The sequence below is a fragment of the Rhinopithecus roxellana genome, chromosome 2, assembly GCF_007565055.1.
Source record: "Rhinopithecus roxellana isolate Shanxi Qingling chromosome 2, ASM756505v1, whole genome shotgun sequence".
Classification (NCBI taxonomy): Eukaryota; Metazoa; Chordata; class Mammalia; order Primates; family Cercopithecidae; genus Rhinopithecus; species Rhinopithecus roxellana.
In genome coordinates this window covers 66667434-66689913 of record NC_044550.1, presented here as the reverse complement: position 1 = coordinate 66689913, position 22480 = coordinate 66667434, and positions in this window count along the sequence as shown.

Here is a 22480-nt window from a genome sequence, read left to right as displayed (position 1 = left end):
TCACAAACTTCACAGTGACTTTAATGGAGTGTTTAACTTCACTTTGCAAAAATTCCTGCATAACTGTTAAATTTGTTGTTTTAAGTACTGATTTTTTTTGGTACGTCTTGAGTCTGAATATTTAGCAGTTTCAGTAGTCCTCTATTTAGAGTGAGTAACATGGCTGTGTTGTGAGTGCCTGTGCTGGTCCTGGGTGGTTTTGCCCACAAATCAGTCCTCACTGGCTCCTAGTCTGCTCTGCTCTGTAGCATGGAGTGGATGATGTTGAGTCTGAATGTCCCACGTTCTGCGATCAGTGGGCTTCAGCGGGATTCAATCTATGGGAGGCACTGGTGAGAGACTACTGGGTGGTGGAAAAAGGGAGAAACTAGAGCATATCTCTTTCTCCCACAGTGCCTGTGTTCTTCTATCCTGCCTCTCTCTGGGCAACTAGGGCTTCTGAGTTACAGTTGCTTTGCATCTCTAATAGGTTGACTCCTGGGTTACTTCAATGTCTCTTTTTCTGTTTGGTTTCTCAACTATTCTATCACCATGTAAACAATCTCTTGCGTAAAATTCATTGAGTTTTAAATACCCAGGATAGTTTCTTTTTCTGGGTTAGATGCTGACTGACATGCTTCCCAGATACTGTATCATGCTAATGAGTTGAACTGAAGGGAGTTGTGTAAAGCTATCTTCAACTACAATAAATCATCCCAAACAGTTGTACTCTCAGGATAATAATAATAATACAAATGGTGCTCATTGTTTAACATGTATTATTTTACTCAATTCTTACAAGAACTCTAGACTGTCAGTGGGACTATTTTCCTAGTTTCACAGACAAAGCAACTGAAGCTTAAGAGTTAATGTGACTCATTCAAGGCTACTTTATTCATAGCTAGCAGAACTAGGACTTATACACAGACTTTTAACTACACTAACACTGCTTGTCCTAGGTACTATTTGTACATTGCCTCATAGCCAGACATCATTTCATACTAGTGCCAGCTTCCTTCCCTTTTAGCTATAGTCTACATTTGTCACTTGCTACTTTAAATATTATGCATTCTGGGAAATCATACAATTAAACTTGATAGAACTGAATCTACAATGTGGGGCTATGCAATCCATCTGAGGGCATAGAATGCCTATGAACACACTATTAAGGCTTTAACATATGAACAACATGGGAACTGTTTTAGTTTATAAAAGCTTTTAATTGCTTTCTGATTCTCTGCAGTGTTCTAAAGTGTAAAGTTTGTTTGATACCTGAGTTCTTAGTGTCCAAATTATTTCTATACATGTAGGAACCCTGCTAAATTGTGATATCCTTGAAGACAAAAATTGCACCTTATCAGTCTCTGCATTCACAGTGCATAGTTCAAGATCCAAGTAATCAGAGGCACTCAATAAATGTGATTTGTAACGGTAATCGAATGAGTATATGTGTAAGTAGATGTGTGTAAAGTGATATATGTGTGAAACATTCTAAAATAAATAAGTGTTTAAGTACCTCTAAAATACACACCCTCAGATTATCCAGAATAAACCAGCAGTAGCTGCACAAATTATTTCATATTGACGTTTGCAGGGAGAAAGTGATTTATTAATCCATTCCTTGAATAGAATAAATAAACTCAGAGGTGGTAATATAATGATCATATTTTAATTGAGGGTTGCTATTCCATTGGTTAATAGTCAATTTAGATTTCTGCTCTTGCATGGGATGCTAAATACACAGGTTCCTCTAGAATCTGCTAAAAGCTCCCCGAAAATGGCAGTGAAGAGGTTAAAAAAACTAGTACAAATCCACAAGGGAAAAAACAATAAGACATAACAAACAAGAACTGTTAACTACATTTTGTAGTTAAAAAGTTAATAGACAACTAGACTAGTTACGTGAGCAAAATTGAAAGCCACGAAGAGACACAATCAAAGTAGGCTGATTCACTGTGCAGAATAGAAGGAAGTTTCAGGGTTTGGAAAAGTGAGATACCTCACAAGGCAGGAAGTGTGTCTGGAACTGATGATAGGAAAGATTGTTGGAAAGTCTGTATGGCAAGCAGTTACATCCTCACATGTCTCCCCTCGAGACAGACAAATAAGCAATTACTCACTTTCTACTTTGGTAAAAGACTGGAGTTTACTCCCTGGAAATAGTGAATCACACAATTTCTGATCTTAAAGATGCTCATTATTACTATTATTATTTTTGAGAAAGAGTCTCTCTCTGTGAATCAGGCTGGAGTGCAGTGGTGCGATCTTGGCTCACTGCAACCTCCGCCACCCTGTTCAAGCTATTCTCCTGCCTCAGCCTCCTGAGTAGCTGGGACTACAGTCACTTGCCACCACGCCTGGCTAATTTTTGTATTTTTAGTAGAAACAGAGTTTTGCCATGTTGTCCACGCTGGTCTCGAACTCCTGATTTCAGGCAATCCACCTGCCTCGGCCTCCCAAAATGTTGGGATTACAGACTTGAGCCACCGCGCCTGGCCGATGCTCAGTACTATTGAAGGCAGTAGTAAATGTTTTCATACAGAAAATATTAAAAAGTAGTGCTAAATTGTGATCCTTCACATCATATGGCCCTCCTCAGAACCTCTCCCAAGCTAACAGACAAGCCCACACAGATGGTAGGAGTTTGGATTCATCCCCTTTTACAACTTGATCTGCCCAAGAGAAAACCCCATGAGAAACTGACAGGTAACGTTTTCCTAATAAAAAAGCCAGATTCCTCTCTGCTTACCTTTTCAGGGAAACCAATCAGTCAACAAACACTACCTATTGACATAGATCTTTCAAAAATCAATTTAGTGTTTTAATAGTAAATATAAATAAACTGTAAAAAATGCCCTGAGGAAAGCCACTTACATAAATCATTAAGACCAACACACACACACAATCCAAACTTAAAAGTTATGCAAAGAACAAAATAAAAAAAAATAAAAAAAAACTTTAAGAGTTCTAGATTTAACAACTTAGATGTTGAGACACTAAAACAAAATCAGGATGCTATAAAAGGAACATTCAGAAAGCAAATAAAATACTCTTGAAATAAAACTATGATAGTAGAAATTTATTTTAGAAAGCTCTCTATGGAGGAATTGAATAAAAAGTCTTCTCCAAAACCCCCTCAAAAATGACATTTTTTTTTTTGATTTATTAAATGACAAGTGTAATACAAAGCTTGGGTTCCCTAGGAACTGGGCCATGCCTAACTTGTAGTGAATCCACAGGGCCAGACTTAGCTTCTGGCACACAATCAATATTCAACAAGTATTTATAGGATGAATGCAAAAAAAAAAATGTGGTTATTAGAGACTGAGAAAGGTGGGAGAGAAGGGAGGATAGAGAGAGGTTAGTTAATAGATAGAAAATTATATAAAAGAAATAGAAGTGCTGGTGATCTATAGCACTGTAGGGTGACCATAGTTAATAATTTATTATATATCTTTAAATAGTTAAAAGAGAGAATTTTGAATGTTGCAAAACAAAGATACAAAGCCTTGAGGCGATGCATGTGCTAATTACTCTGATTTGATCATTATGCATGATATACATTTATCTAAATATCATTCTGTACCTCATAAATATGTACAAGTATTACAAATGTGAAAAAACAGTGCAGTGTTTTGGCCATAGTAATGAGTATGATGTGCTATAGCCTAATAGAAAAGAGACTTTTATGTGGCCTGAGGAGACCCTGGAAGGTACTCACTTGTTCTTCTCTCTGTCTCTCCAAACACACACACACACACACACACACACACACACACACACACCCTCACCTCTCACAAACTTTACAGTGACTTTAATGGAGTGTTTAACTTTACTTTGCAAAAATTCCTGCATAACTGTTAAATTTGTTGTTTTAAGCGCTGATTTTTTTAAAAATTATATATTTTTATATATAAGGAAAAACACCTAACATTAGATGATCAGTTCCAGAAATTAATATCCTGAATAGGAATTCCAAAAAAAGAAAATAAAGAATCTGAAAAAGCCCAGGCACAGTGGCTCACACCTGTAATCCCAGCACTTTGGGAGATCAAAGCTGGCAAATCACTTGAAGCCAGGAGTTTGAGGCCAGGCTTGCCAACATGATGAAACTCTGTCTCTACTAAAAATAGAAAAATTAGTTGGATGTGGTGGCATGCGTCTGTAATACCAGTTACTCAGGAGGCTGAGGCAGGAGAATTGCTTGAACCCGGGAGGTGGAGGTTTCAGTGAGCTGAGATCATACCACCACATTCCAGCTTGGACAACAGAGTGAGACTCCCTCTCAAAAACAAAACAAAACAAAACAAGAATATGAAAAAGACACAGTAATAAAGGAAGTAATACAAGTAAGTATTTCAGAACTTAAGAACACAAGACTCTAAGTTTTTTTTTATTCCAATTAAATCCTAATAAAATGAATTAATAAAAAAGACCTGAAGGCTCATAATCGTTAAATTTCAAAATACTGGGATGTAGAGAAAACTTTAAAAGCAAGTCATTTATAATTGATCAAGACTCAGAACATTATCAGAATTCTTAAAACATCATTAAAATCTAAAGCAATAGGCCGGGCGCGGTGGCTCAAGCCTGTAATCCTAGCACTTTGGGAGGCCGAGGCGGGCGGATCACGAGGTCAGGAGATCGAGACCATCCTGGTTAACACGGTGAAACCCCGTCTCTACTAAAAAAATACAAAAAACTAGCTGGGCGAGGTGGCGGGCGCCTGTAGTCCCAGCTACTCCAGAGGTTGAGGCAGGAGAATGGCGTAAACCCGGGAGACGGAGCTTGCAGTGAGCTGAGATCTGGCCACTGCACTCCAGCCTGGGTGGCAGAGCGAGACTCCGTCTCAAAAAAAAAAAAAAAAAAAAAAAATCTAAAGCAATATCTTCTGAGTGAAAAATGTATGTTTGTTTGGGTAGAGGGAGAGAATAGAATTCTTTATCTTGCCAAATTAGCAATCATTATACATTTTAATGATTTTCTATATATTTTTTTACTCCCAAGTACCACTCTTAAGCAGTTACTGTAGAATGGTATGTAGTAAAGAATTAAGCCTTTCCCCAAGAGATTTTCTGGTTTTTGCCCTAAGCTTTTGGAAAGTAATGTCTGAAATCTTGGGATTTTATGCCTGATAGAAATGTCTCTGTCTGTCTATGGGCCTTGGAACATGCAGCACAGTCTAACAGTGGGATTTAGAGTGTGGCTAGTCATCCAATGAAAACAAAATAATTTATGTTGAGGGTTTTGGGCCATAAGATAGATAGCAATCAATCTAGAGACTGAAATTAACTACATGTACAATTAATTCATCAATCATACCTATGTAACGAAACCAAAAAAGAAGCTCAACAACAAGGCTCAGGTGCGTGTCTCTTGTTGGCAATCCTGCGTGCATGTTGTCATACATCAGTGCATGGAACGTAATGCATCCTGACTCCACAAGGATTAGACAAGAAAGGTCTGCACTTGGTACGTCCCCAAACTCTGCCCTATGTGCTTTTTGCTGTGGCTGATATTGATTTGTATTCCTTCCCTGTAATAAACCATAGTCGTGAGTAAAATGGCTTTCGATAAGTTTTGCAAGTCCTTCTAGCAAATTGTAAAAACTGCTTTGGAAACTTTCCAAACTTACAATTGGTGTTAAAAGTGAGGGTGGTCTTGTGTGGACTGTGCTGTCTCCAAACTTTGTAGTTGGTTCTCCAAATATTGCAAATGTGCTCCACCAAATGAGAAAATAAGCTGGGAAATATGTTTTGGAATCCTCGAAATGAGGCACATAATAAGGGTGAGAGGTGAGTAGAATTCTCAGGATGAAGAAGGAACATCCCAAGATGCCAACTGTGCAGTGGGTCTTAGTAAGCAGCCAGATTGGAACTGGAGGGCAGAGCTTTCAGGATAAATTTATTAAGGAAAATAAGGAGAAAAGAAAGAGAACTTGGAGGTTTCTACATGGGTGGCACCTTTACAAGGCCCCAATATATTAGGGTTGTATCAGAGCATGGGCAACTATTACTCGATATTTTCGTTTCTCAAGCTGGAAATACAGATTTTTATGTGAGAACTTTGATTTTTATATGAAAATGCCCAATTTCTAAATGTTGACAACAAATTCAAATTCAAACATTTTGCTGTATAAACATAACAAATCTGTGGGAACAAATTCATTCCACTAGCACACCACCAGTTTGCAGTTTGCAGTTTTGCTCTGCAGCATTTATTTTCTTTGCTCTGACAGTGTTCTAAGCGAAAGCAAGACTCTTATGATGCTCTGTTCTTACTGGTAACGTCCTATCCAGCCCTATTCCTTAAAATCATTGGATTTTTAGTTTAGATTTTTTTTTTTTTCCCCACAAATGGTTTGGAATTCTGAATTTGTTTGGTTCACTCAGTGCTGAATGCCCATTTACTAGCTTAATCTACAGACATGGGAGATTTGGTACTTCCTAGTGGATTTTCTGAGGGGAAGTCAGCTACAATGTTTGAATTAAGAGTCTTCATATATATTGGTAAATATGAGCTTGGGTTACTGTCACCACCAGGAAAAGACCACAGTTTCCCTAATATTGCTACTCTCCAATGTTGAGGATATTTTCCCAGGAAGCAACACTCTTAAAGATCTCCAGCAAAATGGTTCCCCAGCTTAAAAGTACAGCCAGAGTCCTTGATAAATCAGCACTTCCTTTAAATAATATCTGGAATGCAACTATTCTCACTATTTCTACCACTTTCCAGCCACATAGAATGCAGCACAGATTAATGCAATAGAACTCCAAACTGGTAACTGGCTTCTACTCTCATTCTCGACCTTTTCTCTCCACAGCCCAAAGTGTGTTCCTTTAAAAGGTCAAATGATATCAGGCATCTTCCCAAAGTCATCCAGTGGCTCTATCTCACCCAGAGCAGAAGCCCATGTAATCTTGTCTATAACCCCGGCCCCTCTTCCCAACCTTCCCTGATCTTTCCTCATTCACTTTGCCTTTAGTCAAATTGGCCTCTGTGGTAAACTGGAAAATGGCTACCCAAAATATATCCACCTCCAATCTCTGGAACGCATGAGTTTTAAAGGTCATAAGAGGATCTGATTATCCTGGATTATCTGAGTAAAAACTGCAATCCTGTGTATCCTCATAAGAGAAAGGCAGAGGGAGTTTTGAGAGAGACACACAGAAAAAGGTGATGTGAAGACAGGCAGAGATCAGAGTGATGTAACTCCTAACCAAGGAACACCTACAGACAACATAATCTAGAAGAGGGAAGGAATGGAGTCTTTCCTGTGGCCTACAGAGCAGCGGTCCCCAACATTGTTGCCACCAGGTTTTGTAGAAGATAATTTTTCCCTGGGGTTGGGGGAGATGGTTTCAGGATGAAATTATTCCACCTCAGAACCTCAGATCAGCAGCTATTAGTTACATACTCATAAGGAGCGCACAACCTAGATCCCTCGTATGTGGAGTTCACAATATGGTTTGCGCTTCTATGGGAATCTGCTGCTGCCACTGATCCCACAGGTGAGCTCAGGCAGTAATGCTGGTCTGCCCACCACTCACCTCCTGCTGTGAAGCTGGGTTTCTCACAGGACAGGGACTGGTACTAGTCGTGATGTGGGGGAAGGGGAACCCCTTGCTCTAGAGGGAGTTTGACCTAACACCTTGATTTCAGAATTGGAGCCTCCAGAAATGTAAGGAATGCATTTATGTTGTTTTAAGTCACCCCATTTGCGGCCATTTGTTACAGCAGTCACACAGCCTCTGCTGCTTTAGACGTATTGGCCTTTGAGCTTTTTTTTTCAAGTAATTGTAAATTATTTATATATTTAACATATTTGTTATTTTAAATTGACAAATGATAATTGTATGTGTTTCTGGTGTGCCATGTGATGTTTTGATGCATGTATACATTGTGAATGATCAAATTAGGCTAATTTGCATATACATCACCTCAAATATATACCATTTCTTTGTGGTGAGAACATTGAAAATTCTTTCTTTTATATATCTTAAAATATGTAATACATTATTATTAACTATGTCACTTTGCTGTGCAATAGAACACCAGATTTATTCCACCTCTGTAATTGTAACTTTGTACCCATTGACCCAAGTCTCCCTCTTTCCCCATTCAACTGCCCTCACAGCCTCTGGTAACCACCATTCTACTCCACTTCAATGTGTTGGACTTTTAGGTTCCACGTTGTCTCTTTGTGCCTAACTTACTTCACTTTGCATATTGTCCTCTAGGTTCATCCGCTTTCTTTGAAGAACTTTAGGCACGCTCCAGGCTCAGGAAAACTGCATCTCCAGTTCTTTCTGATTGAAATAGTCTTCTCCCTGATAATCAAATGGCTCCTCCAGACCTTTCCTCAAGTACCAGCTACTTGGGGAGATCTACCCTAATCACCTCACTTAAATCTTTAGTGTCCCAGCTCTCTCCTCCTCTGCTGCTTTATTTCTCCCCGCAGCATGCATCTAATACACTTTGTTTTTCTTATGAATGTGTTTATTATCTGCCTCTTTCAAAGATAACATAAGCTCAGTGAGGGTAAGAACTGTGGTCTGTTTTGTTTATCCCTGGATCCCCAGTGACTATGGCGTGAAAAACATCATTGGAAATATAATTAAGGAATTCATGCATGCAGAGTGAATGAAAGAACCAGGCAGACAGTTGAAATCCTGACTAATAAGGTGATTTTTTGTTGCTGTTTCTCAATTGGATCAGTGTGTTAAGACTTATATTTCATGTTGCTCCCTCACTAAGCTTTCTTTCTTTTAACAAGTTTTATTCCTTAATAGAGTCTATTTCCTGTTAGCGATCTTATTCAAATAAAATTTTAATGCTTATGAGCTGTCACTTTTTATTATTCCAAAGCTTGTTTTGCAATTTCTGTAATACTTTATACATTTTATTTTTAATCTAGTTTCTAATGATCAGTGCATCTTTTTACTTTAAGACCTTTACCTCCAACTTTCTGCCATTGATTATTAATTTTATTTTATCTCTTTATTTACATTTTATCCACATTAATAGTGATACAGTAGTTAAAGGTATAGACTCCAGAACCATTGTATCTATGTTTAAATCCCACTTTCTATATCCACTAGAGTTGAAACTCTGAGGAAGTTATCTAATTTTCCTGGTTTGTAAAATGGTAAGAGTAATCACCTCCCAATTATAGAGTTCTCATAAATATTAAAGATTGAATAGATTTTAAGATTATCTAACAGTGTCTGGCTTACAATAACCCTCAAAAAAAGATTTTTAAGTTCTAAAGTAATTTTGTTACATGATTTTTATACCTGCTTTTTTTCTTATTTATCTTATTTTGACAAACAGACAGCCTATGCATAAATTAAATATCAGAATCACCAAATTTTTAAAGGAACAATTTGTTTGAGGGCCCTTTAAATATAAACTATTTATCTAGATCACATCTCCCATATCCACTTTCATTCCTGCAATATGGTCTAAAACCTCAAATTTGTGTACTAGTACCAACCAGTGCATGAATTAGGAGATATCACTAACATTAGGCTTTCAAAACAGGAGCATCTGTATTTTGTGTCCCATAATAAAGAAGGGAGGGGGCAAAGCATTTTAAAATCATGAAGTAAACTGCCCTAAAGGCTAAAATTGGTGCCAACTTAATAAGCCCACTATGGTTTATGAAATATTTGTGCTCTGTCTGACAGCCACAGTAAAAACCTCTGGTAGGTTTTCAATTGGATAAAAGAAAAACCAGAATATATTGGAATGAGGCCACATTGATCTAAATCAACAGAGACATTTTTTACTGCAGTGACCTTCACTGCATTCTAAGGACTACAGCAGCATTTAAAAAATTTTCTTTTTTCCGTAAATATATAAAATATCCTGAAAAGATCTCTCTTTATTTAGGTTTTTTTCCCACGATCACATATCCAAGACCTTCATCTAAGGATTTCATACGCTTAAAGTTATTATACATTTCTCTCCACCTCCATAAGCTACTGTTACATTTTACATAAATGCTAAAATTCTCCTAGAAATGTCACCTTCCTTTCCTTAATGATCATCACTCAAAACAACAGCTTTCAAAAAACCCATTGTGCTGACATCTAAGGAGAGAAATATTCTTAAGATGACTGGAATCAATCAACATAATGAAAAACCTAATGTTTAACATCTGTATAAATACTTAGATATGGGATAAAGTAAAGAGTCTGAGTAAACTAATCTCTTTCCTTTTTGAAGGAAACATTGGACTGAATTTGTAATCTCCTTATTTACCATCGATCCCAATACAGTGGACAAGATACTCCAGACATTTTACATGCATCTAATTTGCTGTTCAAGACATTTTGCAAATCTTCATAATTTCAAAATCAATCATAATGTTTTCCAAGTTGCCAAATTTTATAATATACTAGTTTAAACCATGGTTATTAAGTTAAAAAAAATAATTTTTTTTTTTTAGATGGAGTTTCACTCTTGTTACCCAGGCTGGAGTGCAGTGGCGCGATCTTGGCTCACTGCAACCTCCGCCTCCCGGGTTCAAGCGATTCCCCTGCCTCAGCCTCCTGAGTAGATGGGACTACAGGCATGCGCCACTGTGCCCGGCTAATTTTTGGTATTTTTTTTTAGTAGAGACGGGGTTTCACCATGTTGGGCAGAATGGTCTCCCTCTCCTGACCTCATGATCCACTCGCTTTGGCCTCCCAAAGTACTGGAATTACAGGCATAGGCAACCACGCCTGGCCCTAAAATATTATTTTAAAATTGGAACGGGAAATACGGAGTTAATTTTATCTTAGATCTTCCATCTTTCCATCTGGCCAAACTAACTTTTCATTAAATTTGTATTACTTGATAATTAAAATAAATAGAATAGATATCCTTTTATTTTTTATAACATATGTGCATATATTTGTGCATATATACATAGATATTATTAATAAAATATTGAAGTCTCACATACATGGATACATTTCCCTGACATTCACATATTTAACATTAAGATGCCCATTGGGGGGTCGGGCACGGTGGCTCATGCCTGTAATCCCACCACTTTGGTAGGCCCAAGCAGGCAGATCACAAGATCAGGAGATCGAGACCATCCTGGCTAACATGGTGAAACTCGTCTCTACTAAAAATATACAAAAAAATTAGCCAGGCGTGGTGGTGGTGGGTGCCTGTAGTCGTAGCTACTTGGGAGGCTGAGGCAGGAGAATGGTGTGAACCCGGGAAGCGGAGCTCACAGTGCAGCCAGGCTGCACTCCAGCCTGGGCGACAGAGTAAGGCTCCGTTTCAAAACTAACTAACTAACTAATGCCCATTGGTCTATGTGAAATGATTCACTAAAGAGTAATCCAAAATACCAAGTATGTTCCTCTAATATGAAAAAAGAAAAACTTTAATCATCCATGCTATTTGCTTATCCATACCTTTTCTTATGTGTAACTTGCTAATAAGTTATGACTGGAGGCATGCCTAAAAAGCCTTAGTTCTTCAAAATGTGACCCATCTGTCCCTGTACTACTGATCTAAATTGCTTCACCAAGCTTCCTTTGAGTTAGACAATGAAGGAGCTCTGAAAATTAAACACGACCTATTACACGTTGATATGTTATGCCTTGTAAGCCTTTGTTTGTTATTGGCTTAGCAAGTTGCTCTGCAATCTAGCATGGCCTTTAAGAAAAGAATGAAGAACCGCTAAACTTTAATCTAGTGAGTGGGTGTGAAAGAGAAGATGATAGGAAAATGCCTTGAGAATGACATTATTCTTAATTCAAGGAGTCACATGCTGGCATAGCATATGGTCATCTGGGGGATACTAGTAACACAGAAAGTATCTAGAACATAGTGATAACTACAGGCTATCAAATCATAATCCAGAGCGGCCTCATCATGTTTTGTTTGTTTGCAGATAAAATTTTAACTAAATAATTTATTTAAAAATAGTTATCAAGTACTTATTCTATGCTAATATCTGTTCTAGGAATTGAGCTTTATTAGTAAACAAAACATAACATAGGGAAGAAAACAAAATTTCTACCTGCATGAAGCTTACCGTCTTGGGTAATGATCTTGGCTCACTGCAACCTCTGTCTTGGGTGGTAAAAAGAGACAATAAACATAATCAATAATTAAAATATAGAGAGTAATTAAAAAAGATACATTGAAAAATATAAGAGAAAGAGAGCATTATAAGGAGGACCAAGTGTAAGGGATTGGGATAGCTATGTTGCAATTTGAAATACAGTGACTGGATTAGGACTCATTGAGAAGTGGCATCTGCATAAAGATCTGAAGGAGGTGAAGAAATTAGCAAGGCAGTTGTCTCGAAGGGCAGATATTGAAGCAGGGGAATAGAAGAAGTAAAAGACAAGGTCAGGGAAATGGCAGGGGACACACTGCTGACCACTGAAGGCTTCATAAGTCATTGTAAGGATGTTAGCTTTTACTTTTAGAAAACTGAGAAGTCACTGCAGGATTTTGATCTAAGAAGTAACATGAGCTGAAATTTTCACAGGATCACTCTGGCTGCTATTTTGAGAATAGATCATAGTTAGACAATAGTAGGAACAAGGAGAACAGTAGGGCTACAATTATACCCATCCAGGTGAGAGATGATATTGCCAGGATCCACGGTGACAGCAGCAGAAATGATGAAAATGATCACAATCACCTTATGAATGTATTCCAATATTATTCTCTGATGGATTGGATGTGTGCGTAAGAAAAATAAAGTAAAATAATAACTTGATGATTGTTTTGAGCAGAACTGAACTGGAGAAAACTGAGCTGTCTGGTGTCAGGGTAATTAAGATAACAAACCAAAATGAAAGCAAAAAATCAAGTCTTTAATCACTCAATAGCGTAGAAAGAAGCTAAATAGGAGAGTGTGTTGGTTCTTCAATGTTTCAATTCTTCTTCCATAGAATGGCTGCAGGCAAGGGTCAAGTAAATCAGCATAGACTTGAGGATCATCTTACTGTTGATGGAGGCTGCAAAAAGTTCCCAGACAAAAAGACCTCCAAATGAAGGCACTTAGCTTAGCAATGAAGGTGTAAGAGCATGGGCAGCCAAGCAATCTAGAGTTCGTAACTACAACTCTCTTTAGAGACAACAGTGCACTCTCTGTGCCTCACGTGGTGTGGGGAGGGCAGCTTTCTTCCATGAGTCCTATCTGGTAAAGCCTTTGCAATTGCCTGAAACATCATAGGTAAGTTTTTAGCCATGATACAGACTCCATATTGAATAATGTGATATAAAGCCGTGTATACGTTGTAAAGATTTTTCAGAGAAGATAGAGGGATTCAGTTTTGGACATTTCATTTTCTGAGTCTGTCAGCTTAAGCTAAAATATGATGTCATAATAAAACCCCCCAAATCTCAATAGTTTATAAAGATTAAAATTTTTTCTCATACTATACATTCATAAACTTTCTGAATTTGTCTTTTATTTCTTAGTCTACTATTGTTCCCTTCATATTAAAAGGTATTTTTAATTCCAGAAGATCCCCCCAAAATCTACTTTTTAGATATCATTTTGAGATTCCATAGATATTTTCTCCTTTTTGGAAAGGTACATTCAATAGATGAACTAAAATTAAACCCTGACACCTGGGTGCCATGGCAAACTCCCTATGCAGCCAACATTTCATTCTCCAGAAGCTTCCAGGATAATTGAGAAATACAACATTTTATAGAGGTAAAAACAGTAAACTGAAAGCTAGGAGAGAAGATTCTGGTTCCTACACTGAGCCCCAACATAAAATTAAATTTGGGGCCATTTTAAGACTTCGACCTTGGAAATATTTGTAATTTTTAACATACTTAATCAACTAAGACTTCTGAAATTGAAAGTGACAGAAAGCCAAATTCAAACTCTATTAAGTCAAAACCAAAATGGATTTCCCGTCCTTATTAGAAAGTCAGTATATGGGACTAGAGCCAAGCACACTGGGAACAGAGGAGCCTCATGGAGCAGTGGTTGGACTAATGAAAACCTGTAGCATCAGCAATTCAATACTGTCTTCCTTCTCAAACTAGTTCTCCCTGGCATATTTGCATTATGATCACAAGAACTTCAGATCTTACATATTCATAACCTGAAGCCCAGTAGAAAAAGAGAGAATGTTTCCTTTTAACAGAAAGTAGGACAACAGACCTGACCCTGACTATCACTGTTACAAAATATGCCTCTGCCTGGTTAAATCACTGTGGCCGCAAAAATGACTTAAGCCAATTAATCATATTCCTTTTCTTAGCTGGGTAGTTTAGCCACCAAGAAACACATGCATTGATAACAGAGGGACAAATTTACCAAAGGAAATGTGAAATTATTATTTAATAGAAAAAAAATGAATGTAGACCTTATGAGTATAAAGGCATGTAATTTGGCAAAAATTACCTACTGTTCTTTATCTATAAAGTGAAGGTTTTATACTAGATGATTTCAGTGTCTCTTGTAGATCAATGCTTTTTACACATCCCAGAGTCATTTCATGTTGTGAGCCTCTGGGTCCTCTTTACAGGTAAGACTCATGCAGCTCTGAGGACCCTGGTGAAACTGGGACATGAGACAGACATAAGTTTGAAACATTATAATATATTTAAAACAATTTCTCTGAGATTTTTTCTATTTAGAAGCTAAACTGCAAATATTTTATTCTTATGATATATAAGTTAGCCTCTATTTTTATGAATGTATATACCATTAATTCATTTGTGATACCTACTAGTTAATGTTAATTCTTTTCTCACATGGTAGTTTCACTATATAGAATTTGTCAATGAACATATATCAAAGATACTATTAAATATGTGGGACAAATAAATAGTGTTACTTCATAATAAAATTACCCTTATGTTTTATGTTTTAATTTTATTAGTTATGTCTTGAAATGGACAGGTAATACATTCCTTCACTGAATGTTTTAATATGGTACTACCATACATTTTTCTTATTTAGGTACAGCATTAACTGTTACTTTTTCAAGCCATAGTGCTTGAATAAAACTTTTTCAAGGGCTGCCACTAACTAATTTTCATTTCATTCTGCTTTGGAATAGATAACAGGGAAGAATAATTATCACTTTCAAAATAAGGGTACTGATTCTTGACCCATGTATTATAACTATGACTGAATGTGTGCTTTGTGCTTAATAAACTATAAAATAATAGAATACTTACACTTTCAAATAATGTACAAACACTTAAAACATAACAGCAATTAAAATAGTTAACAGCAGACATCTGCACTATTGGGACAAAATGAGCATGTTTACATGAAATAATAGTATCATGGGTTTATGGTGATTCTAAACTTTCGAATTTAAGAACTTAATCATTGTCAATCAAATTAACTTAATAAATTTGACCTGTGAACCTTAACCATGTGATGAAGAATTTGCTATCAACTGTCTCAAGTTCCCTTTCCTTATACCAAGGATAACTATTTAGGATTGGGGTGTGTGTTTGTTTGTTTTTAGCCAAACCCATTGATTAATGATCATTAAGGTGATCTAAATAAGTACTCAGGATTTCTCCCTCCTGCTGGGCACTTCCCTGAGGAGAGAGTATTTGACCACCCACATTTACTTTGTCCCTGTCCAAGTACATTGCCTCTCTCTTGAACGTTCCCATTATCCACTTTTCCCACTAGCAAATATTCAGTGTTACATCTGACTTAGACTACATACTCAGAAAGAGGTCAGCTCATTATCTCATGGTGTGTGGTGACAGACAAGTTAAGGGATTAGAGTGTCATTCGGTAAGATAAGATATTGTGACAGAAAAGGAGCAAATAAATAAAATAACTGTTTAGTGCTCCTGGAGCATGGATGCTACAGAGCTTCAGTGTTTGTAAAACAGAGGAGATACATGTAGATTCACAAAATTTCAATCATAGGCATAGTCTCCCATAAAAATGTTTGACCATATATCCATTTTATGCATTAAAAAATTATTGAGACAACTAATTTGCACTAGAGAGAAAAGTTTTTTTATAATATTAATTCATTGATATAAAATGATACTCAGAAATTATACATTTCAATTCTCATCTTGTAAACAAGGTATTTTCACTTGAAAAATGTTGATTTTGAAGAATCAATACCTAAGTATCACAGAGATATATCCCAGCTATATGACTAAATTCCTAATTCTAATAATTGTTGTTGTTAAAGCGAACCAAGTTTGAGCTTTAGAAGCTTCAGTACAAGTCCTCCTGAATAAATGGCAACCTAACTTGGTATATAAACAAGCTGAGAACTTATCTTCGGAATTTGCTTTTATAACAAATAGCTGAGTCTCAGCCAATCACAGCAACCCAGCTTCAGTTCATGGCAGCCAGCAAGCTGTTCAAACCACATTCAAGTAAGGCAAATGCTGAGCTTTAACCGACTGATCTGGCTGTACCTCACTTCTGCTTTTTCTATGTCACTTCCTTGTCCCTGGCTATAAATAAAACCTGCACTTGTGAGGTGAAACATTCTGAATGATTTTTGGTTCTGACTGCTGTCCAATTCTGGAGTCGCAAATACAAGCCAATTAAGATCTACAAAACTAGATTTGTAGTATTTTTGCCTTTTAAGAATCTAATAGATATACATGATTTTATGAAGATAATTATTCTACTAAATTCAGTTTAAGAGTATAGGTATTTTTCTAAGCCCATATTATCCAAGATGTGACTATTAAGCACCTGAATGTGGCTAGTCCAGACTGAGATGTACCTTAAATGGAATATATACACTAGACTTAGAAGTACAAAAAAAGTGTAAAATCTCGCAATAATTATTTTATATTGATTATATGTTGAAAAACTAATATTCTGGGATATAATAGGTTAAATAAAATATGACATTGTAATTAATTTCACCTGTTTTTCTTTACTCTTACATGTGGCTGCTAGAAAATTTTACATTCCAATGTAAGGCTTACATTATATTTCTATTGGATCACCGTGTTCTAGGCAGTACAGCGTAGCATTAGCATATTGAAAATTACATTTTTTCACTCCAGACTCATGCGTGGTTCATATAAATCATGGCCTTTGTATTAAAAATGCTCTCATATAGCTAAAGCCATTAGAATGTGCTATCATAAAGGAATAAATAAATGAATTTTCCTCTACCTACAATTTCATAACTGACACTGAAGTCTTTTTCTCTACAAGTATTCCATGTATTAGGAATGTCTGATACAAAGCATAAATCTGCACAGTTGTACATTTCGTTATGATTCGTTTTGACATACCCAATAACATTTTAGAAACCTTAACTACAATTTCCCCAGCAATTTTTTCAACCAGCTGAATAAATTTTGTTAAAATCAACTAAGGTATTGAAACTGATTTATTTATTTAGCTATTAGCTCTAGTCTATTTGGGATACCCAAAAGTTGAATTTGCACTCAAATCTATATACTATCTTATTATTAAATAGTACAGAGCTAGTAGAACCCCACTTTCAGAAACACTGGGCTCCTGTGGTTCCTTCCTGGAGTAAATGGAATGTGTGAAATTATTAATTTTTGTTCAGCAAGTACCGGTGTGAAAACTGATCTTTTTATAAACACTAGTGAAATGAAGAAAATAACCCCTTGCTATTTCTATTATCAATCCCAGCTTTTTTGTCTAATACTTAAACTTGACCAAACCCTTGAGCCAAATCAACTTTTTTCTAAACTCACTTGCCAATTTTTTTAAAGTTAAACTTTTTTCCATGCACCACTTTTATCAAAATAAAGAACAACCAAATGTCAAACAATCTGGTTCTATTCTAAGAAGACTTCTATCTAGATGGTGTTTGCAGTACTCAAATATAGAGTACATTTTTGGAATATCAAATAAGGTAGCTAGGAGATCTAAAAATTCACTGCATAAAATTTCTATCATAAATTATTTTATAATCTATAGCTGCAATAAAAATAAAAGATTAAAATAAAAGATATTCATGATTAAATAATGTTTTTTGAGAGTAAAAATACTATATTTGAACTACATGAAATAAACTCATGGGCACTTACCTTAACACAGTATAATCCCAATTAAGGTTGCTGTTCAGAATCCTAAAAATATAATTTATAGGTAGTATTAGAAAGATACCTAGAAAAAGTGAAATATAAATCTATTTATTTGTAAGCTGTCATTCTCAAAAATCAAATGTTTGCATAATATCAATTCTATACCCTGAAGTCCATGTACAAGAGCCAATATATATTGTGTAATACCCAAAGCTTTTTATAGTGTCTTATCAGGAACTAGACTCCTTTGAAAATAGTTTTATTCAGAAGATGAATTCTGTGGAGATTATCTTTTGAGCATACCAATGAATTCTCCAAACAACATTTTTTTTAAATCATGAAATTTAACAGAATGCCAAATTGAAAAAATATATACTTACCATTGGTAGTAAAATACACAGTCATCCAACCTTTATATTATTATTATTATTTGAAAATTTATGTTTGCAGTGGAGACAGTGTATAACATAATATAAATAGATGTAAAGGCAGACTGGGAAAGATGTTTTGTTTCTAATTTTCCTAATAAGAACTAGCGCATTCCTCCTTTGCTCTTGTTAATTTCAATTGGTCACACTCACACTGTATAAACCAATAAAAGATCTCAGATAATAGAGGGAAGAGGAGGTGACCCACCTGGCTGTATTCCCTTTTTAGCAGTTCTGTAGCATTGGTGTGGAAGTCAATTCAGCTGCAGGCAGTTAGGAAGTTAGCTTTTACTGAGTACTTACTACACACTGAGTAGAGCACTCACACCCTTCAGGAAGAACTGGTACCACCTGTGGAGCAGAGCAAGAAAGCACCTGGGGACAATTGAAGAAGCAAACAGAAACCAATTAGCTTAATAAGGCAAGGTTTTCTACAGGATGTTGCAGCTGGAGTCCCACTGTTCTGGCTTTCCCTTTACTATTTTGCCCTCTAAGTTATTTTATTTTTTTCCCCACCAAAGAAGGCTGCCTTATTCCAGTTTTTGAAATTTGCTAGTTTAATTTCTTATTTTCTTAGCATTTTGTCTCAAATTTTAATATATCCTTGCTTATTAAATCTTACTTATGTGTACTTGTTCTTCTCAAATAACTACATGGACTGAGCAAAATAATTATTAATTTTATTTCTATTATTTTATATAAGAGGTTTATTATATAATCATGTAATTATTTCATATAATCTTGTTTTTTTTTTCTTTTACTTTTAAGCACATGTTTAATCCTGTTATCCATTAACTTTAATGAATGCGGTTAAGGACTTGCTACTGTAAGTGTTTCAGAGAATCCAAAGAGAGTACTGTTCTAAAAACACATAGGAAATAGAAATAGAAAAATAAACAGTATTTAGCATAGGGTCCATTGGAAGGGGACAAGATTGCTACAGAAGATCAGAGAAGAAATGAACCAAATATTTGAAATAAACTACTCTTACCTAAAACACTTTTTAAAGAAGCCAATAAAAAATGTTTTCTAAGTTCCATAATGGAGAATGTGACAGACATACAACAAATTAAGACAAACAAAAAGCCCATTAAAATTAACATCGAGGTGAAGAAAAATTAAAACACATTTGCGACAGTAAGTAGCAGGCTATAAACTGTAGGAAATTCAACATATGAGACTCCTAAATGTCTTCTAAACTCTATCTTTGGGCCAACTTTTACTCCAACTCACACAAAACTCACTCTAATTAACTAGTGCCTTCAAACAAAAAGAGCCACTACCTACTGAGTCTCATTTGAAGAATTCCCAGCAATAATGTGTACCCAATGTTACAATCATGAAGCTCATCATTGGTGCAATTAAACAAAAAATCCAGAGGCAATACCAACAACCCCTCTGGGATTTACAGAGATAAATAAAACTATAGCTCATTCCAATCCCTGGATAATTATAAATGTGAAGTCTGCCAACAATGTAAGCCTTTACAAATATTGGCCCTTTTCCTATTAGTTACAATGATCTCCCCCACTCCAGGCAAGACTTATTTATTGAGGCGGAAAGAAATTGCACTGAGAGACCAAGCATACCTGACCATGGGTCTCATTCCTGATCACTTATCAATAAGTATATACAAAGATCATGATGTATACAACATAATATTACCTGGGCCAAGGCATGTCTCAAAAATCAGGGACTACAACCATCTTGGGAACTGTTCTCTAACCTAACCTTCTCACAATACCAACTGCAAGTTTTACATAACCCTCAAGGAAAATGTCTCTACAACTGCAACACTGGCTTCCCACAGAAACAACCAGCGCCCTTGGATGTTACAGCCAAGGGAATTCTTACAAAAATATATTTAATTTATTTAATATATACAAATATACTTAATCATACGGAGAAGTCTAGATGTTCTCTGAATAAATTTCCCTACCCAGGTCTACTAAGACCACCACTAATAAGAAATTAGGAAATAAATTAGGGAAGTTTCTACCCAGTGTTATTCCGGGAAATTCTTAAAAGTGTATACACCCCACCTTAAAGGAGACAGAAACAATAGGGAAAAACCCAGAGATAAATTTGACCTGAGAAGAAATTTATTGGTATAATTACACTGTCATCTTTGAAGGGGCCCCCTCTGAGGCTACTAAAGGTATACAATTGCTGACCTAGAAAAATTTTCCCTACCACAGAAGCGATGGAGCAAGTAGTGACCCAATGAAACACAGCAATGTCATGATAACAGGAATAGAAATGGGTCAAATGTATAATATGATTGATGTCTATTTCTGAAATAATTTAGTCCACTTGTGATGATCTCATATGTGAATCACATGGTTCTGATTCTGAACCCAGAGTTCAAATCTAATTTGGTAAATGGCTGAATTCAGAAAGGAAAGCAAGCATTTGCATGATCTTTATTTTTTGGAATACAGAAGTGTTTCTTCATAATAATTTTTTTTTCTTTTTTGGTGGGACAAAGAGTTTAGCCTAAAACAGGTTTTCTCAACCTTCATGCTGTTGACATTTTGGGTCAGATGACTCTTTGTTGCTGGAGGTGGGGAACTTTCCTGTGTATTGCAGGTTGTAATGGCATCCCTGATCTCTATCCACTACACATAACTAGTGCCCTCCCTGTCCCCAGTATGGCAATCAAATACATCTCCAGAATTGCTGAATGTCCCCTGTGGAACAAATCCCACCACACCCCACCTGACTGGCCTAGAAAGCATGCTAGACCTTTTTATTCTGGTTTGCCTATACCTACTCCCAGTCCTCCTTTTTCTAGTTACTGGAATCTTGTCCACTTACCAGATTATTTTTGGATGGGTGGATAATGGACCTTTCATTAATTGACAAAATTTCTTCTTCCAAACTACGCTTTTAACATTAGGCTTAATTTTTGCTATGTTTTGCTATTTGCACTTATTTTTACTTATTTTGGTTCTTTTAAAATAGCAAAAAAAAATTTGTACATCTGTGACTTTTCCCCCATATTTTCGAAGAACTCTTTCTATTTTTTTTTTTTTAAGTGAGACCTACTCATAAAAAGATTTTTGGCTCAATAAAATTCCCAAGTTTGGCCACATTATAGGTTAAGAAGATATTCTTTCAAAGTATGAATATAACTGGGAGATGTGAAATACTGTCATTGATGAAATTAATTTTGTGAGTTAAAAATTACTGTTTCAGAATATGAGTCTAAACTAAAGGTTTAAAATACTGTCATTCAGTCTTTATGGATGCTATTTATCATCAGCTTTCTTCCTTTGTCTTGACTCTCCAAAGAAAAGTGAAGTTTAAAATACATTTTACACAAAATATTTTTTTTTCCTGGCCCTTAGCAAAGAATAGGCACTTTGAATCAGTGAGGCTGGATTTTTCATAGGGGGTTCTGTGTGCTGCTGCTTTCTCAGAGTGTCTTGCTGTAAATTGTGAGATGCTCTGTGGGTGGAAAAAGGGACTGGCTTTCTGGTCCCGGTGAATATAGACATTAGAATGAGAGAGAACATGCAAGGAGTTAGGGAACCTTTATCTACTTAAATATTTCCTCAGAGTAAAAGACAAACGAAATTATATGCTATTATATACAGCTGTACTGAGTCTCCACTTTGTTCTTTCTCTTGCCTCTTCATTCTGGGAAATATCTTCTGGATTCTGTAAATACACATTACATATTTTGTAAACTTAATTTTCTAAATTTTTCAATTTATTTTCAAATTCCATGTGAATCATCCAGTGTTATTTGATATTGTAAAATAATGTATTCAGCCTCAACTTCACATATAAAGTGCAGAGTCCACAGAAAGCTGTCTAAATACATGCTTGGGGTGGGTCTCTGATACCAATTTTTCCTGATGCTGAGAAAGACAAGGAAGTTTGTTTTCTTTTTTTCTCTTAAAAAGTGTGTCCTGTGATTCACGTGTGAAAAAAGAGACTAGAAGAAAAATTAATTAACTGGACAAATAGTGCAAGAGATAATCAAGTACCTGGATTTTTGTACACAGATCACAACAAAAGCAATGCCAATCATTGTGAAGAACATGTTCTAATAAAAC